Source organism: Lutjanus erythropterus, chromosome 8 (genome assembly GCF_056507025.1).
Source record: "Lutjanus erythropterus isolate fLutEry1 chromosome 8, fLutEry1.hap2, whole genome shotgun sequence".
NCBI lineage: Eukaryota > Metazoa > Chordata > Actinopteri > Lutjaniformes > Lutjanidae > Lutjanus > Lutjanus erythropterus.
This window is the reverse complement of record NC_139324.1, coordinates 38,083,393-38,093,913: the sequence shown is the minus strand read 5'-3', so window position 1 is coordinate 38,093,913 and position 10,521 is coordinate 38,083,393. Positions and strand designations below refer to the sequence as shown.

The window sequence follows — 10,521 nt, the reverse complement described above, 5'->3', positions numbered from 1 at the left end:
TGCACGCGCGCGCGCGCGCGTGTGTGTGTGTGTGTGTGTAGCAGCGCTCTGGCCCTCAGGATGCTGTAAATCATACAGCGGTTTTATTAGCGACTCACCTCCTGCACCAGCCCTGAAGCCAGCACGCTCACAGAGTCGGTGTGCTGCTTCAGGCGTCGGGCAGAGCTCAGATGATGTCATCACAAGTGAAACCTGAAGAGATTCGAACACACACATGCACACACACACACTTACTCCATTAGGACAGCATGAAAGCCTCAGCACAGGATCTTTGAGACTGATCTGTGTGCGTTTGTCTCCACAGGGACCATCGGACGTCAGCTGCTGCACTCCAACATCAGTAAGTCATCACTTTGTTTTCTTCCTTTTTTCTTTTTTCGCTTTCCTCTGAGTTTTGTGCTCAGGATACAGATGTGACACCGACACTTTTCATGAGCGTGTTCGTTCTTCATCAAATCAGCAGGCGTCCTTCTGTGGGTTACATGAAGCACTGCTGAATGTTTTTCTTCATTCTGTGGCGTTTTTCATTATAAACACCAGGCTGTGGTCAGTGTCGTGGCTGAATGTCAAACCACATCAGTATCTTGGTAGAGATTAAAGATTTATATTTTATTTTTAGATTTTGATTTTGAGGGAATTCAACATTAATTTTAAGTTTGAATCAATAGAATATTAGGAGAAATTTGCATTTTCTAGCTACATGCTGTACAGCTGGATTACTGGATTTATTTCTGTCTATTCTTTGTAAACAGTACAACATCACCATAGCAACGTATCATCACGCGTGTTCTGTTTTATTATCCTGCCATCCATCAGACCGCTGGTCTGTTTTTCCTGTGCCGTTCAGACAGTGATGTGTGTCGGCCTGAATCCATGTGAATGCAGTATGAATGTTGAGGTGTGTTCATTACAGCTGCAAAAAACATCAGTACATCATTTACATGTGAACAGATTGGGTTCAGACTTCTTCGTCTTCAGTGTCAAAAATAATCCAGATACTTGTTTTTTTGTACAGTGTGAACAGAAACTGCTTGTAGCCAAAGCAGCATCACGTTCATTGGTGCAGGTTTGCCAAAACACAAACGGTTTTATTGTAGCTGACGGTAGAGAGAGAGCAATGGAGAACAAAGGGCCTCAGCAGGACTCAAACCAGTGATGTTTGAGTTATTTTTATCTCATGATGTGAGTTTGGAACTTTGAATCATTTCACTATATTTATTTATCTATCGATTGATTTTACTTAACAGGCCAAAAAGGCTAAAGTTTTTGAAATTGTGCACTTTAGGAATAGATATATTGTCTCCACTTTCATATCTGCTCAGTGTGTCATTAATCAGAAGAGTCTTTCTTTGTAGTTCTTTATTAGCTTTACTGTGACAGATGGAAAAGTTGGAGATGGACTGAAGTTTTGTGTGTTTCGCCAACACAAACAGGAGTTTGTAGTAATCTGACGGTCAACACTGTAAATCTGTGAGGAATATGAGGCATTGATGTAATAATTCGTGTTATATTGTACGTAGCTTCGTCTGCCTTATCAGGATTTTCAGTCAATTCAAATGTCAAATGTGGCTTTTAGAGGAGCCAGAACCAGTTTAATAGGTCCACTGGAGGCCAGGACTCCTCAAAGGGTTACAACGTAAGTCTTGAGGGTCACAACTGTAAAAGATAGTAAATAAGACAATACAACAACTTCTGGTACACAAATTGTGTTTTTGTTCTGATTTTTTTCATAGTAGAAAAAAGAATTTGACACATGGAAAATGTGCAGGCGCCTTGTCGCTACTGTACACAGTCGCTGAGCTAGTTAGCTGGAGATGCTAATGTTTGCAGTTCATATTAGTACTAAGCACACTGATCAATACACTCTTCAATACATTTTGTCCTATGGTTTTTCATTTTGGGATCTGGAAAGACTCTTTGTATATTTGTGTACCTCCAGGCAGATGTGCTTTTGGCTAGCTAATGATGCTAAGCTATGAGTTGGATGCATAACAGTTTATATACTTTGTTAGTCTTTAGTTTTCTTGTTTTAGTGCATTTAGATTTTATCTTACAATATGAAGATTTTATCACGCCAGCCTGTAATTTATAGATGTGTTATTTCTTTGGTTTACTCTATCATGGACCTGCAGTGAGCACAAAAGTTTCACATGAAAATAAAAATAAAGTAAAAGTAAAATATTGTGCTGGTAGGTGGAGTCTGTAGACAGAGCTGGCTCCTGGTCACAGTTTAGTACTCTTTAACAGACTGAATCATGACATCGTGCTGACAAATTGATGATATTATGTTAACAGACTGAGGGAGAAGCTAACAGGTCTCAAGTCATGATATCATGCTAACAATCTGAGGCTAGAGCTAACACGTCCCAGGTGTAAAGTAATAATGTTGAGCTGGGGTGACTAGAAAATGAAGCTCCACTAAAACCCAATAAAAAAGCAGGACAGACTGAACTGAGCTGAAGTAACACTCAGTTATGTTGCTACTGCAGCTAGCTAGGCGGACATGCTAATGTTTGCAACTTACTTCAGAGCAGATAATCCATTCCTTTACTTAAATAGTTTTGTGTTTGGTTCTGGAAAGACTCGTGTAATTGTGGATACATGCTGTGGCTCGCTGATGGTGCTGAACTATGATATTGGTTGTGTAACAGTATCTTAACAGTCCTCTTGTTTTAGTTCAGTCAGTTATTACTGCACGATAACAAGATATGTCACACCAGACTGTAATTTATTGATGTTTTTTTAACTTCCTTTTACTCTGTCATGAACCTACAATGAACACAAATGTAGAAAAATATGGATTACACATGAAAATACAAAACACGACGAAGAAGAAAGAAAATATTGTAATTTGTTTATGTATAGCACCCAGAGGCATATCACTGCAGGCTGAGAGAAAGCAATAAGGCTGGATTAGGATGGATTAACACCACCGTCATCATTATACATTCAGTTTTCTCCTCCCTCTACTTTTTCTTTTCCTTTGCTTCCTTTTCTTCCTTCCTCGCTCTCTTTTACCCTCCTTTTCCCTCATTACTCTGCCTTTCCTCTCCTCCACCCTTTCATTATTCACTCCTCCTTTTCTCTTCAGCCATGTTCTATTCACCCTCACTCCAATCTTCTTGTTTTCTCCTCTTTGTTAATGCCTCCTCTCATCTCTCCTTTCTCTTCCATCTCCCATTTATTCCCCTCCTCGACCCGTCTCACCTCTCCTCTCCTCCCCCCGTCGTCTCCTCCCTTTCTCCTCCTCTTTGGAGCGGAGGAGCGAGGGGGAGCAGCAGGGCCAGAATTTACATCTTGATATATCAGTTTCCTGCAGCAGCAGAGGCGGTGATGGATGGCGTGTTGCCGGCGCCGCGGCGCTGCCATGAGTTACCGTGGTGATTACCGGCAGAGACGGCTACACACTGGCCACTTCATCACTGTGACTGGTGGGGAGGAAGGCGAGAGCAGAGAGAGAAAAAGGAGAGAGGGGCAGAAAAACAGAAAGAGAAGTAAGAAAAACACAATTGGAGGAGAGTGCATGGGAAGGCAGCGGTGACTTGTTGTGGCAGGACGGAGGAACAGAATCGTTAGAGGTGGTGAGATTCGATTGGATGAAACAAATTGTCCTCAAACAGGAAGAAGACGCTGCAAAAAGGAACAGGATGTGAATATGGATGATTGAAAATGGAAGATTTTCCGAGGCTTTGATATAATTCAACATTTGGGGGAAAGTGTTGAGTCAGACGAGTCGATTGATATCACGTGTCGAGTTTCCCTCAAAACAGAATTTCCAGAAACTCGGCTAAAGCTAAAGCTAAAATGGAGATTAAACAAAGACTGAGCCTGTTGGTTACAGATTGTTACTATAATTAAAATGAGCTTTACCTTTCTGTGAATGACACACTGATCTCATCCGTGTCTGAAAAGTGCAGATAAAACGGAAGTCTACTAAACCTGCATTATTTCTTATGGCCAGAAGGGGGCGACTGCACTGGTTGCAAAAAGGGATCTGATTGTATGGAGTCTATGAGAACACGTACCTACTTCTCACTTGATTTATAACCTGAGCAAACTGTTTCTCAAAGAGTTTATGTCTTGTTGATGTTATTTTTTTTAAATTATGGTCCTAGGCTTCCAGTTTTATATTTTACTTGCTACCATGGTGATTTGTCCATCAGGATAGAGGTGTGGCGATGTGTGTCCATGGCAGTGTGCACCTTTTAATAGCCGTGAATTTGTTCTTGGTTGCTTTCGTTCAAGTACTTTGACCACTTCACAGTGAATTTTCAGTTCATGGAAGATAATTGTAACATTTTGGATGCCTAAAAATGTCTAGTTCTGAGTTCTAGGCCTTTACCTTCGACAGAAAAGCAAATAAACAAAATTACAAAATTGCAAAGAAGTTGGTGGTGAATTTCATTGTGCTGACTATTGACATCAAGCACAGTGTGATTGTGAAGATAAATCATTAAGCTTAAGAAAATAGTGCCAGGGAAAAAACGATTTAATCAATATCAAGTGACGATGACCAGGTGCTCACATACCTGGGTACACCAAATACTGAGAAGAGAGAGGGGGACTTGGCGAGTTACACTGTTTGGAGATATACGCATCATCGTCATACTGAAGCTCACTCTGTTCCTCTACACATGTTGTCTTTGAAATCATTGTCTCTATAATATTAAACAGAGTTCTGTGAAACAAGGACAATCAAGCGATTTTCCATGTTGAATTTGACGTTGTCAGCAACATGCAGTTTGATTTGTCACGCTGAAATCTATTGTACTCAGGGGAAAAAAACAACCTCTGACATGGAAAAGTGCAGTGGAATGGTCATTCAAGCTGGAAACTTGGGCAATATCCATCTAGCCAGAGTTACCAACACAAACACGCCTGACGTCACAGGAATACGGGAGCGCACACACAAGCAGCAACCTTTTCATTGGTTTTTAATGATCTAACAATGACATTTCCATTTCCATTCAGCTGATTTGTGCTTGGTTAAAGTGAGCATGCGGTAGCCTACTGCTCTTTGGACGTGTGTTAATCTGTTAAAACAGATGCTTGTCAAGTTTAGAGACTCGCCATGCAAACATCAGTTTGCTGCAGGCGTCCATGTTTTCCTGAGGAGATGCACTGGGACACATTTATATTGGAATTCAGGAATATTCACTCCGAACTAATGACTTCCGACTTTGCAATGGATTGCAGCATCAGATGTGTTCAGGCCGGAAGTGAAACCTCAGTCTGACTGACCTGTTGTTGATGTGAAAGCTTGCACTGGCTGGATACAGGGTTGAAAATTATTATTAACATGCAAATTAATCATACAAAAAAAACTGCCTGGGGTGCAAAGGCCTGAAGGAATGGGCAGCCAAAATGCCAGGCTTCAAAATTAAGTCCACAAACCAAGGGGTGTCGTCAAAATGACTAAATCCACTTCTTTTTTGGGATTCAAACTGTGCTGACAGACACATAAGTTTACCATGGTAACGGTGGCAGATTGACTGTCAAATTCATACTAATTTTTGAATCAGCTGGTCCTTGATTTCAATCAGAGGGAAACAAAGGTAGTGTCTCATTTTTAGCTGCTGATGGTCAATTTTACTGATATGACAATTGTTGCTAGCAGATTTGATCCATTATAGCTAGTTAGCTAGCTAAGTAAGCTAACATCAGGCCTTATGCAAGAGCATTTCCGTATTCTTATCTTTTAAATTTTTCTTAATTTCTTTCTTATGAAGGGCTCATACAAGCATACCATGTCAGATTCAACAAGCACTCATAACTTCAGATACCTGACTTATTAATTAGCATAATTATCACCCCAATAATACTATATAAGGTTACACTTCCTGCCCCATCATGAAAATGCCATCAAAAGTAAAAGGAAGAGCTTAAGGAGTTTTGAGTTTGAAGCTCTGCTTTCAGAGATCCATGAAGGAAAATCTGCTATTTTAACAGCATCAGCAGCAGAATTAAAAGACCTGCTAAAGCAAAGAAACGGGAAAAGCAAATGCTTTTAATGCCGAGTTACCCGAGGGTCAGACTGTCACTGAAATAAAGAAGAAATGTCTTGACATGAAAATGGCTTCAAAGGAAAAAAAATGTTTTGCCACAACAAGGCGATCAATGACTGCAGCGGGATACGATACGATATGACTGAATTTTATTCAGTTGTTGTGCCAGATATTGCTAAAAATCATAGAGATAAAAACAATAGAATAATAAATATTTGTAATAAGTGTATCAGGAGTAAATGCTAACCCCAACGCCTGATGGAATAAAAATATTTTAAATATACAAATTAAAACAGAAAAGTACTGTTGGCAGTGATACTGAATGTTTTCTCTGGCTGATTTTTAATGCTTCTAGCATCTTAAATACATGATATCATGCTAATAGACTGAGGCTAAAGCTAACAGGTCCCAGGCTAAAAGTCAGATTAGATTCAACTGTAGGAAACAAATTGTCCTCATAAGAAAAACAGCATCAAACAAGAAGAGGAGGCGACAAAATGAACATGATGTAAATATAGATGATTTGATCAGATGAAAATGACTCAGAATGACTTGCCTGCAGTACAAAAACGTTGCCCATGAATGTAATCCAGGCTGAAAATACGCCTCCTAACACAACACAGTGTGACTGGGAAAACAAATCTTCATTATGTGAATGTAATTTCTAGGAGACAGGGTTGATGACAGTGGGTCTGAGGCTTCAGTGTGTTCATAATTTCACCTCTCAGTGCAGCTTGAAGACTGCAGATAAAAAAAACCTGCATTCGCTGCTTTACTCCTATAAAACCTCGTGTCCCGGGGAACGTTCACCTCCAGTCCCTCTCTGCGTGTCTCATCCTGTGGTTGGTGATTTCATGTCTAGACCAGCTGCTGCCTGCCATCCAGCTGAGGGAAAATCTGACATCTCTTCCTCCCTCCTGCCCTCCATAAATCCTGAGGAAAAACAGATCGATGCTGGGCAGCTTTTTCATTCTACTGTGGGCTTATTAAAATGGAAAATCACAGGAGTTACTGTTAGTGGGACCTGCGCACTGTGAGACAGTATTTAGGTCATTTACCTCAGTAAATGTACCAATACATAGATGTAAAAATTCTTCATTATGTGTAAAGGTCCTGCACATAAAATCATACTTAGGTAGAAGTACAGTAGCATTGTTAGCAGTATTCACGTGGTAAAAGTACTGGTTGTGCAGTAAAATGACTGATATCTGATTCTATGTGACAGATTGTTCATACTGATGCATCAATATTAAAGCAGCATTTTACTATTAAGCTGCTCCAGGTGAAATCACTTTGAATATAAAGTTGGCTAGCCGGGTTCCCAACCTTGGGTCAGCCCCCTCCAAAGGGTCACCAGATAAATCTGAGTGGCCGTCAGATGAAGAGAAAATAAGAATTTTAAAAAAAAAGTTATGATACACAAATTTATATTAATTCTTTTGACTCTTTAGGGTTCAAATCCTGAAGGTGGCACGTTAATCAAGGCCCCAAAACACAATTTTTGGAAAGGCCACACCCCTCACAAAGTCCAGCTGAGTTGAAATTGGACACACATGTCCAGCTCAGTGGCCGCCATCTTCACAAGGGGCGGGGCTTAGCAGGAAATTAGCCATAACTCATTAATCATTTGCCCAATCATCATAAATCTGGGTGCATATCTCCAGGCCGTGTTTGTGAATCAGTTCAGTCTGACCCACAGGGGGCGCCACACAGATGTGTATCTGAAAAAACTCATTTCTCAAGTTCAGTATTTAACTGAGAGCACAGTCTTTCTCTAACCTGCCTAAACTCTGCTGATCAACATTTTACAACATGCCAGATACATTAATTGACAACATTTCCTCATTACGTTGATAACAAACACAATCCAGGCAGCAGTACAGTTGTAACAGAGCGTACAGTTGTACATAAAGGTCATTTCTAGGAAACAGGATTGTGGAGTGCAGCGTGAGGAGGGAGATGCATGTTTCTGTTTTTTTTTTTTTCCCGGCTGGTGAATAATTTACGACTGTGTGGTTCAACCTTGACGTGTCCTCTGTGGTCTGAACGTCCACCGCACACTGACATTTCTGCTGCTGCTGCCTCATATAAGACACCCCCCCACCCCCACCCCGTCTCTTCCTCCTACCTGTCAGAAGAGACATATATGTGAACATACATTTCCTCTGTGAACTCATCCACTCACTGACACAGCTGATCTTCAGACACTCCGCTGTTTATGTGGTCTGGGAGGTCTGGGATTTAAATCTGTCCTCCAGGGCGTTTAATTCTTTATGGGAGCAGGAGGAGATGACAGTGTCAGATCCGTGATGCAGAAGAACATCAGCCATGTTAGCAAACTGTCAGGGGCTCTTTTACACGTGTCTCGCCTCTGGAAAACTCTCCTCCACAGCCAAGACGCTGAAGCTGTGGAGCGTTTTTTTTATTTATGTGTTAGTGATCGCAGCCGAGCTGCAGCAGCATCGAGAAGAAACAACTCACACACACGCACACACACATTTACTGCTGCACCTCATGCTTGTAAAGTAAACTGTTTTCAGCTGCAGCACCTTCAAATATTGTTGTTTGATCAAGTCTCCCAGTGGAACTATGAGCTTTGAGAGGGTGGGGTAGTGTTTTCTTACTTTTAGCATCTGGTGATGGTTGGCTGCAAGTGTGCAGATCTCAGCTGACAGCAGGTCAGTTTCAGCCCCACGTCCTGCGTTACTTCATGCTGTTTACAAGGTTCGTTGTAAGAAGGTAGGTCGGCTCAATTTTTGTAAACTATTAGGGGCATCTCTGCTGCTGGACCCTCTATAGTCCGCCAGAAGAAATAGTTTCCACTGCACCCAAATGGCTTTTTTTGTAGTCTGTTTTTGAGGACCCAAATGGTGTGTAGCAGAAAATTTTCCTCAGACTTTGATGCAGTTTTCTCAGACGTTTATGCCAAATATTTCATCAAATATTGAGCTGCACAATTAATAATAAAAAAAAAAAAATCACAAAATCACAAGGAGGTGGAGTGTTTAAGGGCAAAATGTGTGTCAAAAATACTTTTAAATTAATGAATGTCTGAGGCCAAGATGCCCTACAGACTTAAAAGAACATCTTCATTTGTTGCAGATTCCTGCAAAAAGAAATCACCCATAGTCATTTTAACATGTTTTTCAATCAAAATAAATAATGTCAAAATTATCATTACTTCTAATATGGCAATATCGTAGTATCTATTATTGTAATATCATAATATCTAATATTGTAATATCATAATTTGTAATATTGTAAATCATATCACAATCGCAAAATCAGTCAGAATAATCACAATTAGATGTTTTTCCAAAATCGTTCAGCCCTGACTCACAGTGCATCAAAATGTATACTCTTCTAAGCAGCACGGTTCTAGATAAAACCCTGGGAATATAAAAAGATTCCTCCACGTTTGCACCTATTTTTCAGCTGTCGTCATGTAAGACAGAAGAAGAATCGTTTTCAGAATCATCAACATGTTTCATAATTTTCTGACATTTTGATACAAACAACAATTAACTGATTAATCAGGAAAATAATTGACCAATTAATCAACTATGAAAATAATCAGTAATCATTAGTTGCAGCCCTTGAATGTACGTGTTTCACATTTATAAAGTTTTAACATGTGTGTTTGTTTTCAATAAAAAGCATCAAGATAATAAAGGATGATGTGAAAATGGTCAGGAATGTTAATTTACACACAAATTAACTGTTATCAGAATTATTGATTAATTGACTTGGATCAAAGTGGTTTGTCATTTCAAAAAATTGGATCTCCAGGAAAATAATTTGGGAATGGTCGCTCTAGAGTGCCTTTCCAAGGAAAAAGAAAACGGGTTGAAGCGCATCACGACTTCTGGCCCACAGCTCACACCTCGTGTCCTTGTTATGTTTTTTGCCCGACTCTGCCTCTGGGTGCGTGGACGGTGGTAGGGGCGGGGCGCCTGGAAAATTTCCCTCATTTTGAAATGCCAGTGTTGACAGGTATGCGAGCGTAATCGTCTGATCCGATGATGAATCACTGGTGGCCCCTCAGGTGAAATAAACCTGTGAGTCTTGAAACGCAAAGACGGAGCAGTAGGTGATGCTCTCTGCTCCGACACAGACGTGTGTAATATTGTACCTCCTGAATATCAGGTTGTTATTCATACAGTAAAGCTGATCTGTGAGGTGTTTCTCCTTTTTCTTGATAAAATGATGCCTTTCACCTCCCACCTCTTTGATCAAGACACAATAAACGTCTGTGTACATGCGTCCCGATCGACAAATTGGCTCAGCTGAGGTGTGAATAGACGCACAATGTGACAACGGAGTCGAGCTCCGACGGCTCCTCGATCTGCATCAGGAGGAGGCGAAGGAGGCTTTCTGTGCACAACAGGAAGTCTTATCGCCTCTTGATCCGATGCTTCCTCTCAACCCCCCGACCTGCCTCTGTGTCCCCCCTCTCACCCCCTCCTCTCCCCCTCAGAGGCATGTGGCTGCTCTTTAATTGCTGGTGTGAATCAGA

The 10,521-nt window shown here is 40.8% G+C and overlaps 1 protein-coding gene across 3 annotated transcripts in view; it reads left to right on the top strand.

Annotated features, from left to right (window-relative positions):
- The first annotated feature begins 216 nt into the window (after positions 1 to 216).
- The window catches only part of enox1 (ecto-NOX disulfide-thiol exchanger 1), a 113,486-nt gene continuing 103,181 nt past the window's right edge, over positions 217 to 10,521 (top strand). For all 3 annotated transcript variants that reach the window (XM_084725470.1, XM_084725471.1, XM_084725468.1), the window contains exon 1: positions 217 to 340. The gene's annotated coding sequence lies outside the window, so the exon portion shown is untranslated. The remainder of the gene's footprint in view (positions 341 to 10,521) is intronic.